This window comes from Melospiza melodia, chromosome Z (assembly GCF_035770615.1).
Source record: "Melospiza melodia melodia isolate bMelMel2 chromosome Z, bMelMel2.pri, whole genome shotgun sequence".
Lineage (NCBI taxonomy): Eukaryota > Metazoa > Chordata > Aves > Passeriformes > Passerellidae > Melospiza > Melospiza melodia.
Genome location: NC_086226.1, coordinates 18,666,591 through 18,686,808, shown reverse-complemented (window position 1 = coordinate 18,686,808; position 20,218 = coordinate 18,666,591).

The window sequence follows — 20,218 nt, the reverse complement described above, 5'->3', positions numbered from 1 at the left end:
CTTGGGTTTTGTGTATTGATTTAGTTTTCCATTAGAGGAGACTATACTGTTACCAAAGGTACAAAGGATTAAGGAACAGACTTTAATCAATTGAAATGCACAAAAGAAATTACAATTATCAATAACAAGTGTGTTCCCTTAGCTACATTTGTGACTTGTTCTCTGATGTCCAATTGGAAACATACCTTAGATCTGTGCTGCTGTTATGAGGGTATTTAGTGGATTATACTTTTTTGTGAAGTAAGCAAGTTTTAATTCACTGCATATGCCATTTAAGGGTACATTTCCTACAAGCAATAAAGTGCTTAAAATGACAGAAATTGGTAGAAGAATCTGCTTAGGTTCAGCAACATTTTTAGGCAAATATATAAATGAAATCAGTTATATGGATATAAAACAAGCAAATGACTTTTTGTTCCTAGACTATTCAAATCAGGCAGCAAGAAGGGAGTAACACAAATCATTCATGTGCAATTTCTATTTGCCTGCATTGCTACCTGGTAGTAGCAATTCCTTTTGACTTAAGAAGCTTTCAAAAATTATATGCTAAAAGAGACTCTCTGTGAAACTTAGTGAATGCTCAGTGAAAAATGCCTTATAAGCATATGTATCTCTTCAAAATGGTGTGTAGAGTTGCCAGAAAACATGACGGCACTCTTGTACTCCAAAATAAAATGGGTCTGGACATGCAGCCAAATTCCTTTGCGAGCATATTATCTCCAACGTGTATGGAGCTTGACTTTTTATGAATTGTTTACAAAGATTAACTGAGTAACTGCACACACAAGCTTGAAGGTACTTGTATGATTGCTATTAATAGTTATAAGATGCTGTTTTGTTGGCATTACATGCACATATGTGCTCTTTATATTTGCTACCTAAGAGGCCAGACTCTGACACCTTTTGCAAGTTGAAAGACGAGCACTATTTGCAGTGTGAGGTGCTAATTGCTTATTTTGTTAACTTTGCTAGAAATATGAGTGACAGAATCTGAAAGAATGTTCTGATTCAGGAAAAAATTTGCATATATTTAATTTCAAGCATGTGTTGAATCCTATTTGCTTTAATTAGAATATCTATACACTAAAAATAAAGTGTATGTATAAGTCGCTTGTTGAATTGAGTTCTGCATAACTGTTTCTCCATCTATTTTGCAAGTCACATCAATTCTTATTCTTCAGTTTTTTGATACTCTATTATTGAAAAACTTATATTGCTTGGAATACAATGTAACACTTTAAAAAATATTTTGTTTATAAAGCTACTGTACATTGTGACTGAAATAGTAAAAGAATTAAATTTCTTTTATCTCAAATCTACCGGAGGAATCTCTAAGTGATATAATATCTGCATTGTAAAAAATTGCTTATTTTTATTTTATTTATTTTTGTAAGACATTTTATTCAAAATAGTTTGTTCACTATTGTGCTCATGCATGTGCCTAATTTTTTTTTTGCCTCAACTTCTTATGAGCTGCTCTGCCCACAACAGACCATTAAGTGAGAGCAATGGTATGATACTGTCTGCATTTTCCATGCACTTCCAGGCAAAGGCTTTTCCATTTGGTATGTTATTGTCTGTGCTGTGAGATAACACAACAGAGCCCTTTGTTGGGTTCTCAGCTGAGCTGTTTGTATGTACTGACTCAACAAAGTACTGCTTCTTCTTCTGCTGTTCCTCCCTTAAGTACTCTGTCCCAAAATTGAGGGTGATATGGCTGTTATTCAGCCCTAAAACCTTCTTAAATCAAAATGAAGCTGCCAAAGATACAGAACTCAGTTTTCAAAATAGTTGAGGCATAATTTTATTTGATGGAAAGTATCACCTGAGTGGGAAGTATAACCTCCCAGGGAATTCCAGTGGAAATTAGACAGATTTTCAGTTCCCACTGAAAGAAAAGGGATCAAGTGTGCCCTTGGATCCCATGTTGCAACATCCTGTTGTTAAACCATCCTCCAACCATCCAATCAGGACTTTCTGAAACTGCTTGTGTTTTCTGTGTCACAAAGCAGTGTGGAGTTTGTGTACAGTTTGTCATTTGTGTTATGTAAATCTCTGCTTCAGCCCATCCTGCTGCACACATGAGGAATCCTTTTCTGCCTTCAGGTGTTCCCATATGCTTTATGGTACTGATATATTTTAGCAGCTTACCATGAATATGTCTGATACCAAATCAATACCAAAAAAACAAGGGAAAAAAAAAAAAAAGAGGAAATGAGAAAATTAACAGTGGCAGCAAATTTTCTACTTTCACTCATTTAAGGGCACATCATAATTTTCTTTTACATTTTTTGCTAATCTACACTGGACACACATCTTTCAATACACAATCACATAACTATGTGTCTGGGAACAGGCCTTAATTTTTTTAATAGTTTTAGATAACTACAATATTCTGGTTACACTGAGTGCAGAAGTTTGTTAAAACAGTGTATCAAATGGCTGCCTGATCTCCCGTATCCTTGAACTCCTCCTCATAATGAGTGTTGCTTCTTCAAGAGTTCAACAGAATGTCCCAAAGCTAGGCACAGAGAGTTTGAATGGAGTTTATGGACGAGTTGGGACAGCACAATGATACATTTGGAACCATGCAGATGTAATGCGTGTGATATGCAGACATCTAAGAGCTGGCCATGTGAATCTCTTTAAATACACCTATCTGGATAGCCTATCTGAATCACTGAACTGAATGCTTCCTGGGTGTTTGGGTAAGTTACTTTCAAAAAAAAGTCACAATATTCTGTTCTTGGTATAGAAGAAGGGCATTTGAGGTAATTTTTAAAAAAATTAAGATAAAAAAGTTTCTTAATAAACTGAAAGTGCATTTAACTTTACATTCAACAACATGTGTTTTTCTAGTACATTCCCCTTTTAGATTGACCTTTCCCCTTCTGTTGATTCCTTGCTGCCAGGCATGTACATTTTAATAACATATTTCCATTGGTTAACTATCAAGCAGTAAATATGTACAAAAGAGTTAATATATTTGTAGACTAATTAAGCTTTCCCTAGCTCTGCACACTTTGATGACAATTTTTCTTAAAATAGTGTGCTTCCCTATCCTTGGCATTTGGAAATTAAACATACTGTCATAAAATTCAGCATAAAAATTTTTTGCAGCTGAAGGTGTGATAACTATGTGCATCCTAGGTAGCAGAAAAGACAAGAGTAGATATTTTTCACAGAGACAGTTTGCAACAGGTGACCATATTCATTCATCAAAAGTTTACTGTAAGCATTAACTAGTGGAACACAAGGACCTGTGGAGCAGACAAAGATTAATTATACCTGTGCTCACACAGTAATGTTTGTGTTCCAAACAAATTATATTTGCTTCAGTTTAAATGATGCATAAGTCTGATAAGTGCAGATGAACGTGTGTTCAGGATGAGTGAGCACACTTGTTTGAATGTCATATTTATCCCTGTATTTTGTCAGAAAATTAACTTCTTTGGAGTTTGTGCTTGAGCTGAGCATATGGTTGTTGATCTCTGGAGATGACAGCCTATCTGAGCAATAGCTCCTTATGGCTTGAGCTCTCCTCTGCTGGCAGATGCTTTGGGCTTTTCTACAATTAAGTGGAGATCATCACTGTTTTCTTTGAGCACTGCTGTGCCTTGTACTCTGAAGTGTTTTGTTAATCACTGTCTGCCTTCAACAGAAGTTGCCAAAGCTCTCATTAAGTTTGAATTTTGAGATGTCATGCTCGAATGATGGAATTTCATCCCTGTTCTGGATGAATGGAATTGGCTATGGAAAGATGCCAATGAAAAATCATGACACTGAAGTATATCTGCTTTGCGTTTCACTGCTGAAACAAAAATGAGAGAGAAGGGGGAAAAGAAAGCTTTCTTGCTGTTTGTCTCAGATCCAGAGCAGACTGGCTTGTGTGGTTTCCTGGAAGATAATAATCATAGGGTCTTCACCTTATCATCTGTAGGTTTTATGTTGCTACTTTTCATGAACAATCTGTCACTGTCTTGTTCTTAACTGTGAATCTTAAAACACATTCTCAAAAATCTTTTGATGAATGCCACTTTCTCTGTCACTGGAAAATATAGTTTAAAATGCTCAATGACAATATATTTTTTTTTAAAAATTAAAAATCGGCATTTAGTTTGAGGCAGGAGCTCCACTGATGGCATTATGATGAACTACAGGAGTACAAACGAATGCAACATTTGTGCTTCAAGAAGAATTTCTTGCACATGTGCAAGGAAAAACAAAATGCATCTGTTGGCTGGTTAGTGACTTGCATCATGAAGCTAAGTGTGTGAATGATGGTATGAAAAGATATTATCTGTTTCTCTTGGTGGATTCAAACGTTTCAGCTGTAATAATAAAAATGAACTTAGAAGAAAAAACTGTACTAATTAGCTGTACCATGTAATAATTTCAGTCACATTCTGTATAGCAGCTCATGAAGGCAAAATGCATGGACTTCCTACATAGAGCAGTTCTCTGCTATTGAACTAATGGTTTTTGTCTTAATGACAATAACATTTATAAGTGTGTTGTTCAACCCATGGGTAAAATGCCATTTACATCTTCTTGATTACTTCCACTTTGGCCTTCTGTGAAATTCTGAATGTATGAATACCTCTCAGTTGAGGATATTCCTATGGTACAAAGGAATGATCTTGTAGAGAAAGACATAGCAACATCTTACATCTTAAACTTGACATTTTTTAGGTTTTCATGCTTTTGTAGAATATGCTGGAACCCCACACATATTTATGACTTTTATTTTGTAATGTCTTGTCTGGATAAATACCTTTGTGTTATTTATGTCCTTTCCTTGGACACTTCCTAATCTAGCAAATGTATCTTGTACCTAACAGACATGAATCATAGAATGGTTAGAGCTGGCAGAGCCCTGAAGGCTCTTGATATGAACTCTCTTGTTGAAAATAGGATCACCTACAGCAGGTTGCTGAGGACTGAGTCCAGTTTGTTTTGCCTAGATGATGGAGACTATTAAACCTCTCTGGGCAGCTTGGCTTAATGTTGAATTACTTCTAGAGTAGAAAAATATTATCCTACCTTTGAGTGGAATTTTCTGTCATTCAGTTCATGCCCATTGACCCTTGTCCTGTTAGTGGGAATTGCTGGCTTTTTCATTTTCTTCTTTATTCCAGCAGGTATTTGTGAGTAGTGATGAGATATCGCTGCACCCTCTCTTGTCTCTCTCTAAATAGTTCCAGTTCTCACTGTCTCTCCTTGTATGAGAGATATTCTGGTGCTTTAGTTATTGTTGTGTCCCTTTGCTGGATTTACTCCAATATGTCCATTTCTATCCAGTACTGGAAAGCCAACACCTGGACAAAAGCCAAAGAAAGCCAAAAAGCACCCTGTTTGTGTTTCACCACTGCTGACCAGACAGAAAGATTCATCTCCTTCAACCTATTGTTGACTCTGCCCAGCGTGGCACAGGAACGCTGTTGGCATTTGCTCTGAGGGCTCATTGCCCCTCATGGTAATTTTGAGTTTATCAGGTTAGTCAAGCATGATTTCTTCTGTGTAAATCCTTGCCAACCACTCCTATAATGCGTCACATCCTTAGTATGTTTGGAAATTACTCTACATGAGAGTATTATGCCTTATCATCCAAGGAGTCAAGATAAGACTGATAAAAATTTACCTCCTTTAGTTTTCCTTTTGCCTTATTTGAAGGTTGACTTTTACCTCCTTTCTTATGGAGAAAATCTTCCCCAAGTACATTGACCCTACAGAGACATTTTAGCATGGCCTGACAATGACATCGTCTGACTTCCTCTGTGCTAGTGGTGGCAAAGGATGAAAGTAAAACTTTCTGAAATATATAAGTAAGGAGAAAATTTTTTTAAATATTTGAGACTTCACAAGACTGCCCATATTGACTTGCAAAATATAGTTAAGAAGTTGGATGTGAGTGTATTTCCTTTGGGGAAAGTAGGCTTTCTAAAATGGCAAAATTTTTAATGAAGACTTCCTTTCATTGAATTAATGAAATTGAAATTTTGACCCTGTCCCAGTTTAGAAGAAGGAAAATGCTGTGGAATGACTATTCCTCTAAAAAAGGGTTCCATCAATCCCTGTCAATAAGAGATTAACACTAGAGGATGAGAGTGAAAAAATCCCAACCATTTAGTGACAAACAGAGTGTCCCCATGTCACAGGAAAAAAACCCGAATAAATGAATTGTCTGATGTTACACCCCCCCCCCCCACAAGCATATATCCACACCAGAACATAAAAAAAAAAAAAAAACCAAACCAAAACAAAAAAATAAACCAAATGCCAGAGAAAGGGAAAAAAATGTGATGGGGAGGAAAAAATAAAATGGTGCCATCTCCTGTCTCAGGGAAGGAAGAAGAACAAAGGACTCATGCAGCAGCTTGGGCAAAACGGATGAGAACCAGGTGGAACTCTGGCATGGGTCTCCTCTTCACAGCAGATAAAGCTGGTGGATTTAGTGCCCTTTCTCTTATTTATTTGGCTTTTCCAAGTCTTGGGACTGGGACAGAGCAGCCTCCCATTGTCCTGGCAGTCCCTGGACAATTCATGTGCTGTCAATTGCTTACCCTGACCTCAGACAAAACCAAACCAAGAAATTCACTTCACAAAAAGGCCGCCCAAGGATTGCTGCCACAGTCTCCAAGGTCAGGGAAAGGGAAAAAATAAAGTTTTTAACTTTTTGCCTAAACTAACAAAACCCAAGCTAGCTAAGTAAAAAAAAAAACAAAACAAAAAACAAACAAAAATTGGAGGAAGGACCATAGATGCCTGGGGAGTGAGGCATTGAAAAAACTTGTGCAAGAACCCCAAGGCTCCCCTGTACCCCAGAACCACCTTGAAGCTACAGTAACCATTTCTGGGCATAGAGCAGATGATCAGGGAATAGAAATACTACCCCAAGACAGACCCTAGGCATTTCACGCTCCAGAAATCTAGAAAAAATAGCTTTGTTGAGATAACATGAGTTGTAATACGTTGAGATATGTAAAGGTCATATTTGATGTTCTATTCAGATATATTTTGTGGTTATGAAGAAAACAGATTTGTACAACCAAAAGCTGTTCTCTTTAAATGGTTCTATTTAATTGTATAAGCTTATTAACGAATCCTAGCAATTTCAAGAATGTCTTGGGTAATAAGTTTACAATTATTCTTTGTAGTGTTTGTATGTTTGTTTTTTTTTTTATTTTAATAAAGTATATTTAGTTCATTTCCTAATCTTTGGCAGATATGGACTTTGAGGTTCTTAGCCTTTTGTTTTTTTATGGAAATATGAGAGGTACCTGATGTTCAGTCAGCACTGTCATGCTTAAATGTAGAGAGATCAGCTTTTTCCTTATTGTTTCTTGTTTGTGCCCCAGAAGGTCTTAGAAGAAAATGTTTAAGATTTAAGCTTTTTTCCTGAAGAATGCTGGTCAGGTTTCTGCCTCACAAAAATGATAAGCTAATTACATCTAAAAATTCCTCTAGGATATATTTTATATAAATAGGTTGTGCCTGATTTTTTTTCTTCATATGAATAATGGTTGACTGAGATTACTTTTGGGTTTTGTGTGATCCTATTTTCCTAACTTTGTGGTTTTTTCTCTCCTGAGACTTGATGGCTTGCTTACTTGCCTTTATGTTTCTGTGTTTGTATAAATAATTTCTACATCAATTTTTTAAGTGTGCAGTAAGAATTCTTCAGCTGAACAGTGGTTTTGACACATATGTTATGCTAGTGAAAAAGGGAAGTTACCACATTTTGCTCTTAGGTTAAAACTACTATGGCTTAAGTGTGCATATTTTGAAAATTTGAATAATCTTGATTCTTATAATAACAGTATAAAATTTGTTTTAATGCTATTACTGAGATAATATTTTCATTATGTAAGACCAGAATTAGAAATTTAAAACTATGAATTTTTTTCTTTCTTTTGAGACCCAGTATCATGTTAGATACAGGGCTGGATCTTAGCTCAGCTGCATTTGAAAACATGAATAAATCTCTTCAAGAAAGTGTGGTGTTAGGCATAGAGATATGATAAAACCCTTGTGACTGCAACAACAGAAGTTTCGGATATTACAGGAAACTTGAGAGAACTATGGCTGAATTAGAGCTAGTAGAAGGAATATGACTTAATGAGAGATCTGGAGCAATAGGAAGGAAGTTGTTCAGTTAATTGATGTTATTAAAGCTCTATATGTAAAAAAAAAACCCACTGAAGCCACTGAACTTGCCAGCTTATAGATACTAAATCTCCTAAATATCAAAAGCATGATGAATTTTGTTGAGTTCAGTGAAAATCTATTTATTGACATCTGTAATGGTTTGATTTTTCCCATGCAAAATAAAACAAATCCTCAAAAGATTTAGGTAGCTGCACCTTTCATGAGGACTAAGATTTGTTTCTTTTTTCGTATTAAAAACCCTAGAATCCTAGCAGAGCTTGGGGCAGAGAAGACCTTAGCGAATATGTAGTTTCAACCCTCCTGCCATGGGCAGGGAACCTGACCAACCTGGCCTTGAATACTCCAGGGATGGGGCATCCACTGGGCTACCTGTGCCAGTGCCTAACAGCCCTCACAGTGAAGAATTTCTTCCTAATGTCTGACCTAAACGTGTCCTCTGTTAATTTGATGTTATCATCCCTTCTCTATGTTTTTCTCAAGATTCCCTCTCCAGCTTTCTTGTAGTCCCTTTAGGTACAGGCATATTCTTTAAGGTTTCCCTGGGCTCTTCTCTTCTACAAATTGAACATCCTAGACTCCCTCAGTCTGTCTCCATACCAGAGATGATCATTCATGGCCCTTTTCTGGATTCAGTCCCGAAGCTAAATGCATGGATGCAAAAATATGGACACCAGTATGTATAGTTCCTACTTAGAGATGCAAGGTACGTAATGGCACACACAGACAGAAAGTATATCATGCATCATTTCGAAGTGTTCTGGATTATAATTTGGTTGGCATCTCCTCCATATGAAATCAAGAACCTGCATAAAGTAGTACGACAGCTCTCTGAGTAGCAGCTCTTCACCCTTGACAGAGTTTTCACCCACCTAATAGAATGGTTCTGATACCATGTAGAAGTGAAGTTGCTTGATTTTTTCACTGTTAGATGAGGATTAATGTATGATGTTAGTACAGTTGCAAGTGCTGCCCAATTAACATGCCATGGGAATCACAGAATCCCTGTTCATGAAGGGTCATCCTAGAGCACATGGCACAGGAGTATATCCAGAGAGTTCTTGAATATTTATAGTGAGGGTCATCTGCACAGAAAAGTTCTTCGTCATATTCAGGTGGATCTTCCAGAGTGTTGGTTTATGCCCAAAAAAGTAATTTTGGAATATAATATTTTGAAACACATTATTAGAAATCTTTAGAAATTCTATTATTAAAATAGGGTAACATTTTAGAAAACTGAAGGATAAAGACAAAACTGTGTTGATTTGAGAAACTGTCTTATTAATAACAGGAGTAAGTTTTGAAGAATATGGAGCATATTAGTACTGCAATGCACTAGAACCTTATCTGATCATTGGCCTAAGAAAGAATGTAAAAGAAATTGTAGTTTTGGGAGGGTAAAAAACCTTGCATACAGGAAATTGTCTTGGTATAATTCCATCCTGAAAGTATCCTACAGAAAGTTGTTGGTGTGACCATTTGTATCACCTAGTTTCTCTGCACAACCTTGTCACTCGCTTCCAAGGCAGTGTAATTTGAAATTTGGAAACCTTTGCTTCTCAGGGAGTTCTCATTCTAAAAGCCATTCCTCAAGATTCATATGGTCCAGAAAAGCTTTCAGACTTGCCATTGAAGTGCTGCGTGACTGACTGTCTTTGTACGGTGGGTAGAAAGTGTCTCAAAAGGGCATCACAATAGGAAACGCATACTTTCTCAATTCAAAGGGAATTCTAGTATTGATGGTAAACTAAGATTTTCTTAGGCAATATTCGATTGATAGTTCAGAAGTTTGACTGATGAAGGGGATAATAAGAAATGGTGACAGTTACAAATGTATATAATGTCCTTTAGAATAGAAAATGTTGCATTTTCTGGGGGTTTTTTAGGTATCTCAGAAAGAAGCATTTAATCTGTTTGCTAAAATATTCTGCCAAAGTGCTTGATTATGCTCCATGATGAAAACATTGTATACAAAAGAAAATATGTTCATCTCAGAAGTAAAGATATCAATGAGGAAGCTTATTTTTCAGACGTAAGATACTTTAGACTTAAATGTCTGGACCATTCTGTAATCAAAGGCTGATTAAAAATTTTATTAAATGCACTATGCAAAGGAACATGTGAATTGTTCTAGTCATGTAAACCAATTTTGTTTTATCGCCTTTAGGGTAACATCACTAATTTGACTGGTAGAATGCTTATACCATTGCCTCATATATTTTGGATAAACCCCACAATGTATTTCCACTAAATAAAATCTGTGTATCCTCCCATGATGCACAATCCCGCATGTGTATATTCAATATTACTTAAAAAACTCTGTTCTTAAAAGTGCCTGCTTAGCACGGTGGGATGCAAAAGCCAGACTCAGTGTGAATAGTCAAAAATGCATATACATGCAAGGTGACAGGTCTGACACTAGCTTTTGAAATCTGATGCTTGCAGGTGTGTAAAATGGAAACGATTTTCCTCCATTTATTAGCACCATGTGGGAGAAGGAATAAAAATCCCAAGTATAAAATGCTGATCCAAAACATGAGAAGGGGCTTGCAGCAGCTTTTGCCACGTGGCATATGTGTCTTTGAAGTGTGAGGCAGACATGTCACACACCTTTCTTTGAACTGAGATTTTGCAGAAGGTAGTGGTGACATGGCACAGCTTGGTGGCTTTCCACTGCTGAAGCTGCAGGTATGTGACATGCCTCTTCCTGCACGGATGTGTCACACAGCTCTGCACATTTCCCACTGTCTTTGTTTTTGGAGCACAGCCTCTGACAACAAACACAATTGATGAGCAGAGACAGCACAGAGATAATATATGTAATACGTGACATTAGGGTGTCCAAATCCATGTTGCAGGCTTTCATATTATGAGAAAGGATGTTTTACCTTGAGCAGAGGAATGCATTTTATTTATTAGTTCCAGGTGTGTTTGTGCCATCTGTCGTTATCATACATGTCAAGAGATATGTCCTTTGCAAAATACAGTTCCTGCTTGAGGCAAGGGACACAACTTCAGGTAACAAAATAACCAGTAAGCTTATTTTTGTAAATTGTGTGAATCAAACATTTTCCGGTTGAATACATCCATATATAGAAACCAATATATTCACTGTTATTTATTAAAGCTCTAGTTCTTCTCACAGATTTTTATTAGTTGCATATATTTAATAGGAGAAGAAAATAAATTATAAAGGTTGCTTAGCTGTCAGCAAAAGGAGAAGAATCCTTTGGCTTTGGAAGTGGTTAAAGGTTTCTAAGTAGGAAAGGTTTGTAATTGTTTTTGTAGTACTATTTTGAATATGCTTGAAACATTTACCTTAGAGTAATTTCCATTGTTTGATCTAATTTACAGTGATTAATGCAGAGATAATTATCAGCTTAGTAGAATGTATCGTTTACAGAGAAACATTGCATTTATAATGGTTAGAGACAGCTATTTCAATATTCCACATACTAATCTCTGTAATTTTTTCTGCTAAAATTTAAACTAAAATAAGTAGTTGAGTATGTGGTTTACTGTAAAATGAAGATACACTTCTTTTTTTCATAGGTTCCTAAAATATATATACAAAAAATCATATCCTAAATAAACCATTTGTGTTCAAGTAAAAGTGTTACTTTCATTTAAATTACTTATCTGAGAAGAATTTTTACCTTCTTTTTTGCTTAGTTTGTATTGCAAATCATAAATACTATCTTCTAATAATTTATCTGTCACCTCTCCAATTATTTCTGTTTACTTTAACTGAAGTCACAAAGGATATTAATATGCTTTTGAAACTGGTAAAATATGCACATTGATGAAAAGCAGATTTTTTTTTTTAAAGCACCTGTAAGTCTTTGAACTCTATTTTGGGAGTTGGAAAGGATGAAAATAAAAGACACAATATTCTTTTTTTTTTCCTGTGGGGGGGAAGATAGCACAGAGCATGGCTGATTGTTTGCATTATGAAGATTATATTCCACTCATTTATGTATGGCAGCACAAAGCAGATCCTGTGGGTCAATAGTGACCTTTGTCTTCTGTTGGAAAGAAAATAGCCTTGCCTGTCTGAGAACTGAAGCCATGTCTTCTTCCTCCAACCAACAAATCTCCAAACTCAGAAGAGGTATGAAGAAAATTACATATAGGCAGGGTGCAGCTGCTGTGCTTTCCCATTTTCTGATCAACACAGCTTGCTGTATATATAGGCTGTTTTTAGGAACTGTCTGGTCCACATAAGCATAAATTTCTTTTGCTGTATTTGTGTTGGTGCTGATTGTAGGGTCAACTGGACCAGGGATCATGCATCTTTATAGTTTTATTTTATTCACTCATTTCTTGGATTAATCTTCTTCTTCTTCTTCTTCATGAGGTTGTCAAGACATGACAGAAGCATGAATGACATGATACAAAGAAATTTATTAACCAATTTTTTTATAAGTGTACAAAGTGTGAGTAAGTGAATGAAATTAGCAGCTAACACCTAAAAAACAAAAACAAAGGTGGAATACATTGTTGGTACAGCATTTGATGAGACTTTTTTGCCAGGTTAAAAAGAAATAACACAAATTAATGAATGAAATTTTCATTAAGGGCTGTTAAGCACAATGACAATTTTGCCTCTGATATTCGCAATACTGAAGCTTCCATAAGAGTTTGCTGAAGGCAATATTATGTGCTTTCCCTTCGTCCTCAGACACCTGTTTTTGGTCACTGTGTAATGGTCCGGATGGAACTCTTAAGTGTGACCTATTTTTATGTACTTAAATGTAGAGACTTTTCACACTTCTTTACCAACATATTTGAACTTTTGAGCTAGAAACTCCAGAAGGGCATTTTGCCCCACTCACAACTGAGTTTTCGTCTTCTGTAGTGGGATTCTGTATTAATTTCCTTCAGTTTTCTTGCTCAGAGAATTAAATTGAGACTATAAACTTAGCATCTTTGAAAGACTGTGAGAGACTTAATTTAAAAAAAATGAAATACAACACTATATTCAGACTCCTAAGTTAAAAAATAATAAAGAGGGTAAAATGAGAAAAAAATTTCCTATATACATATATACATAATCTTTTTTTTATAATTTTTCCAATTTTTTTGCTGACACATATTATTTTTATATTATTACCTGCAATAGAATATTTATGCAAATTATTAATAAAGGCATTTTAATGTATCAGAAATTTAGGGCTGACTGAATTTTGGGTGGAACATCTTGTTTTCAGCTATTTTTGTTTTGAGCAGATTTACAATCAGCTAAAATTTTGAGGAGTACTATTTCCTAAACTAAGAGCAATTTCTCTTCTCCCTCTACTGCACGAGCTGCATATTAAGTGGTTGTCTAAACTGATGGACTAAATGTATTGTTCTTCATATTAAAATCTTTGTAAATATTGCAGCATTCATTTGATTGACAAAACTTGACTCAAATATTTGCTTGTATCCTTGAGAACAAAATGTTGTCAAGAAATTTAGAAATTTTAAAACTCTACTGGACTCTTTTGGATCTGAAATCAGACTCTATATATTTCTCCTTGCAAAAAAAATACTCTGTAATTGGAGCCAATTTTTTAACCTGGAAGTGTTTTACTACTTGGGTTCAAAACCTCAATTAAGTTCCTACATGAAGTCACTTTTATTCTCATTCTTAGTTTATCATGGAGTAGAGTACACAACAGAGTGTAAAATCTGTGGTAATCATGTAGAAAAATAATTTCTATATAAACTGTGGAAAGTTAATTAACAATTAATGTCCCATTACTTTGCTATGTTGAGTATATACAAAGGATTTTAAATGGATTAGCTAAGGACTCAATGACATTATAAATCTTTTTTACCTAAGTGGTTCTATGTACTTATGTTGCAATATTGCTGGAAGAATCACTTCTGTATGTTCAGCTTCTCAGTGTCAGTGGTAGCATTGGAAAACACATTAACTGAGTTTTCCTTTGTCTCCACATAATTAAGTTCATAGTTTGAAAGGGATACTTATGAAATCCAGCTTCTTGAACCACACTTTCTGTTTATGGATTTGTTCTTGTAAATACATATATTATTTATTTGTCCACTCTATAGAAACAAACAGAAAGAAAAATCCCAGGGATTATTCAGTGGCACATGTGATGATGAGTGTTTTTTCAGTAATACTGACGGGCTGTTTTAAGTACAGATATTAAAGTTAGGAAGTATTATTGTGATAATATATTGTGATAAAATGGGCATGTTGCCATACACGTGAGTTATCTGCTACATTAAGCGCTTAAAGATTGAATAGCCATTTACTGAACTAAAGTAGAACACTGTATAATTTCATTTACCTCCTTCTTAGCTATGTAAGGTAAGTACTTGTGATGTCTATGTCCTCATTGCATATAAGTTCCCACAGACTTTTACTTCCTCTCTCTCCTCTGCCTCCACTTCTCCTTCCCTCCCTATCACTTCCCACTCCAGGCTTTCACTTGACTCTGTGCTTTACTTGTAGTTTTCTTGTTTGGTTGGTTGGTTCATTTGTTTTTTAAGATGAATGCTTACTGCAGTGGGTCTTGTAGAGGATTTTGAAGCTGAGTATATGATAAAGGTCCTTCCTATACAAAATTCTTTTCTAGTTCATCACACTATTATCTGATGATATTTAAGCATATTGCTACTATTTATGTTGAGTGAACCACTAAAATCAGGGTGCAAATCCTTAATCCTAGTAAATTCTGAGATTTTCTAAATTTCTTCTGAGTTCTTAGGATTGATATTATTATAGATGCATTACTCTGTGTAATTCTAATTTTCTAGAACAGAGTTATTCTGCACACTGGACAATTGCTTAGGTTTGAACACATATCAAAAAAAGGGCAGTTTTATGGTAACCTTCACTCAAAGAATGTACAATAGTATAAAAAATATAGCTGAGAAGAATTCTAATATAGTAGGCCTACATGTGTGATCCATATTATGTGAACAAGTTAACTTATACTGGAAGTTAAATCAATGCAATATTCAGGATTTAAATTGCTACTGCCAATATTGTTTCAAATGTTTTCTCCTCATGTAAAAGATTTCTATTAATAATTAGTTATTTTTGATTTTTAATTTCCCAATATGTTCAGGTTCCATAGTTTTATTGTCTGTATCTTCAATGGTATATATATGGCTCTGATTACACATATCAGCACAGGAATTTTTAAATGTGCTGTGTTTTAAAATTTTTGGGGACATTACACCTGTATACATGGCTAGTGTAGCATCAAGCAACTAAATTCTGCAATAGAAGTACATATTATTATTAGAAGCGCATATTATTAGGCCAATTGCAAGAAGATTTGAAGCAGAAGAGTGTTAGCTCAGCATAATGAACGTGTGCCAGCCATTTTTTTAAAATGACTAGCTGCAGTTCTTATTGTAAGTCAAACTTTATGCTGTGCTGTACTGTTAGCTTTCTTGTTTGGCACAACCAAATGATCTAATGTATCCCTAGAAGTCTAGCTGGATCAAAGACATATAAAACAGGATGGGTTTTTTTCTGCCAGTAATATTGTTGCATATTTTGCTAAAATTATCGTGCAAGTGATAACAAATACATGATCACTTATGATTTAAAATTATATTCCTGCTATGCAGTAAAGACATTACAAGGATGGACAGCTTTGCTTGCCACAAAAAGAATGTTTAGATATTAAGTAGACCAGCGGGTGTTCAAAAATCCCTTCATAATTGTAATATTGACCTATGCTCATTGACAGAAAGAATCAGTTAAAAAGAAAGTGCTTTTCTTTCTGTGTATTAATGTCATGAAATGTGCTTCCTCTTTTTTTTTCTTGCCCCCCCCACCCCCCCGGAAAGGTAAGCTAAATCAAAAACAGGAGTTGAAATGCAGTTCATTTAAATGCAGCTAAGAACTCACCAGTCTTGCCTATTTCAGGCTTTGTGTAAGGCATGGGAAGCTTGCTTATGCTTACTCCTGATGTAAAATCCACAGAAGTGTGAAAGGACAATACAATTATGTGGTATGTGTATTAACTTTGATGATAAATGCCTTATTCCCTTTTCAGAGGATTATTAAAAGAGTTCTCTGGAGGAATAAAATTGTGGAAGTCACACATTTAATAGCTCAGGTACAAAGAGTCAGATTGTGCCAGTTGGCAAAAGTTAGCAGGAAGCTGTCACAATAAATGGCAGCAGCTGCTCATAGTTCTAAAGAGTATGTCCCAGTCAGAACTGAAAACTGATGGCATCTACATTAATACTACCTTAATGGTCCATCTGCTGCTCCATAGGGTCCCTAGCTGCTGTATGGAGTCATAGGCATTTGACAAGCAGTCTCTGTGTGCCAGACACACATTGTGCCAAATGTTTTAGGCTGCTTCGTATCGTTCTGATCTGTCAAACTTTCCTATCATTTATCAGGCAAGGAGTTAGGAGGGATTGTTTTTTTAATTATTATTAGTATTTTTTTATTGTTCTTACACATCACTGTCTTTTAGTATTTGGGGCAGTTAGAAATTTGGGAAGGAAATTACTTGTGGTTACTTTTTCTAGAAGGATAACCTCAGCTGCTTGATAATTTGTATGCTATGTTAATAAAGCAGAGTGATAAACTCTGTAGAGAAATCACTAGCTGTTTGCCATATTGTTTAAATCTTATAGTTTAAATTTTATCGTTTAAATCTAATAATAGATTAGATTATATTAGGTAGAAAATTAAATACAAATAACCATAAAAGAACTAACAGTGTTTTGACAGGCTCACTAACACTCATTTGCTAAAGAGCAGTTCATTTCTAAATACACAGTTGCATAAATATTTTAAAAAGAGCATTCATACATATATCCATATGTGCTTAGGAATTATAGCAGTAATGTTAGCAAAAGCTTTATTTAACTGATTATGAAGTTATTCCATAAACATGTAAAAGACGTTTCTTGTAAATTAACTTATAAGAGAATGCAACCTCTTCCATCTCTGGAATGTTTAAGTCCTGCTTTTTCCTAGCATCCTTTGTACCACAATATAGCTATGATTTTAATTTATAGGTGATGCATATTATAACATTTAATGTATCAATTGAGTTAAAATTGTTTGTAAAAAAATCTTCAACAGTATCATCTACACAAGAAAAAAAAAGCACAGCTGTGCAATTTTTGTTACATTAAAATATCCACAGCCTTTGGTCATTCTATATCTTGCAAAACAAAAAGCAAGTATCATTCTTTATTCTTTGACTGCATCTTGTTCCTGAAAGGCAGCTTATTTCCAGTAAAATTGGAAACTTCTGCAGTTTGTTTTTTGTGCTTGTATAGCTCCAATGGAAATGCACTGTTTATTTAAATTTGCTATTTGTGTGAAAATGTTGAAGTTAGCACAGAAAATAATTCAGAGTATCAGCAGTGATCAAGGGTATAAATGCTTAAAGAGAGAGATCAAGATGTCAGCAAAAATGTCACCACTACTTTTCGCAGTACATGTTTTGATTTTTTAGCTGGATTCGTTCAAATCAGCCAGGTGCTTGAAATTCCATGATACTGCTTTTTTTGATTGTTTCTTTCTGGGACTGACAGAGCCATTAACTATGGAAAATCAATGAAAGACCCTGATTTGGTTTCTGAGAAGAGCCTTTAGGCTTCTCCCCTTTTTACTTTCCTTCTAGCTAGTCGTGGGAAAACTGGTCAACCAGAAAAAACACTAAACACTCATTATATTGTACATGCTATCCTAAATATTTTGCATTTTTCCATACTTCAGAATATGATTGCCTAAGGATATTTTCTAAATCAAAAGCTGGCTTGTTCTGCCCTGCCCTGCCTCCATCAATGTATTTTCTTCCTGTATCTTCACTCCATTTCTTCTTTTCATGCCCCAGTATAAATCATAGGTTAAGTAGCCTCTTAAGTCATGGTTATAAATGAGGGTTTAATTGTTGTTAAGACATTATGCAAAGGAAAGTGTGTGCCTTGGCATTCAGAGTTGTGTTGTAGGTCCTCAGAAGGTAAAAAGGCACAAATACATAGATACAGGCACAAAAGCATAAGATGCAAAGCAAATGAAATATTATCTATAAATAACCCACAGCTTTATTATAATGCATTTATATCTCTAGAAAGCTGCCATCAAAAGGCATCACTTCTGATTTTCAAAAACTTATAAAGCTGGTTTTATTCAGTGGCAGGTGATTTACATACAGGTTATAAATTTGAAGTGTAAGATTCATTAGGTAGGATTCATTAGCTGCTTTTAATTCATCAAAACAAGCACCGCAGGTGGTGAATAAAATCCCAGGGTATTCCTGAGGGCCTTGGTAGCTCTTTGTCTAGCAAAGTGGCTAGTGGCTGGCAAGAATCAGAAAGCCAACAGAAAGTCCATCTCATCCCAATCCCAGGACGTCAGCCTGGTGCCTGCGCTCTCTGGTACCTTGCACAGGACAGCTTGGGCAGAAAGGCTGGTGCTTGACACTGTGCGAACTGAAGAAAATCAGTGTAATTTTAACATCAGTGTAGTGTGGCTTCAAGAAAGAAGCTCTCTTATGCCCCCATTAAATAAAGCATTAGAAATTTCTGTGATTTGGGGCACAGCTGGGAACGTAAATGACCATTCAATAGCTGGTAGGGGACCATCTCTGGAAAACCAGTTTGTTGCTGCTCTCTAGGGTGCACAAATAAAGGTGGCTCCCTGCCTTAAGATCTCATTGTGTGATGGCTGAGAGTTTGTCTGCTAATAGATCATAACTTCACAAAATCTCAGTCTCAATCTCTATTTAATCCTCTACATCTAAAAATGTACTTTAAGATTAATCAAGGTGGTGGTGTTTACACCTACACTTTGCAAGGACTTTAAGAGCACAGTTGCCTTTGTCAAATATTGCTAAGGCTGCAGAAGGCCTTTGCCATGGGGTAAACACAGAACAGAGTGACAGGATGACATTATCTTCAGGGTTGGTGTAGGTCAGTTCTGGTTAGCTTGTCCTGGGTAATGCAGACATAAATTCCCACTGTGAAAAACCATGTAAAGAAGCTCCTACACATATCTCCAGTCAAAGTTCATACCAAATTATGGGCAGATGGCATCTGTGACCACCAATAGCTGTTTAACACCTCCCTTGAAATATGACTCCATGAATACCTGCAACTTGGACTGTAGGTTATGCCACCACTGTGGGAACTTGACATAAGATAAAGGTGTACTATTATCTGAGACCAAGGGAAAATGTAAAAAAACTTGGGGAGAAGAGTGTAACCCTGGTAATGGACACAAGAATGCAGAATTTATGGGCCATGAGGAAAGCCAACTCAGAAATTGTGCTGAAATCTGTTCTGACAGCGTAAAAGGTTATTGTGGTGGGGGGACATTACAATCCACTGATCCAAGAAAGCCAACCAACACATAAGAGGTGAAAGACTAAGCAATAGACTAATTAGCATTAGAAGCAAGGGAATAATTAAACCAGCAGCATAAAGAAGTCTGTAGGCAATAGACATTAATTCTGTTATTTGCTAAAACATGTAAATAAGAAAAAGTTTTGAATGGCCTTGGGATGCACACCACTGGGAAGACCAGGGTGAAGAAGGACCAAGGAGACACTGCTGGATCTATGGGTAGTGATTGTCCTCTGCTTGATCTCACTCTCTCTCTCTCTCTCTCCTTCCCCCACAGACACAAACCCCCACACACAAACACTTTTTTTTTCCTTCCTATCTCTTTACTTAATATTAATTGTTAAATAAAATCTGTTTTATTGTCTTTGGCATATGGTCTCATTTGCACTTTAGGTTGGGCAGAGGAATCTCTCACTAATGGGATCATTACTCACACATATGTAAGCACATTTTGGGGATACTATTCCTGCTTTCCTATTTTACCTATCACTCACCCCATTTTTGAGAATTATTTTGACTTCTTTTACAGGTGCTTTGCACACAGTTAACATAAGAAGGTCCCTTGTTACCTCTGCCAGCTGTAACACAATAAGATGTTTTACTGCTGCTAAAAAAAACCCTGCAGCCTTGGAAGAATTATTTAAAGGAGATTTGTGGTGAAAACTGTCCTGAAGAAGATCCAGGGAGGTTAAATGCAAGGAGTAAA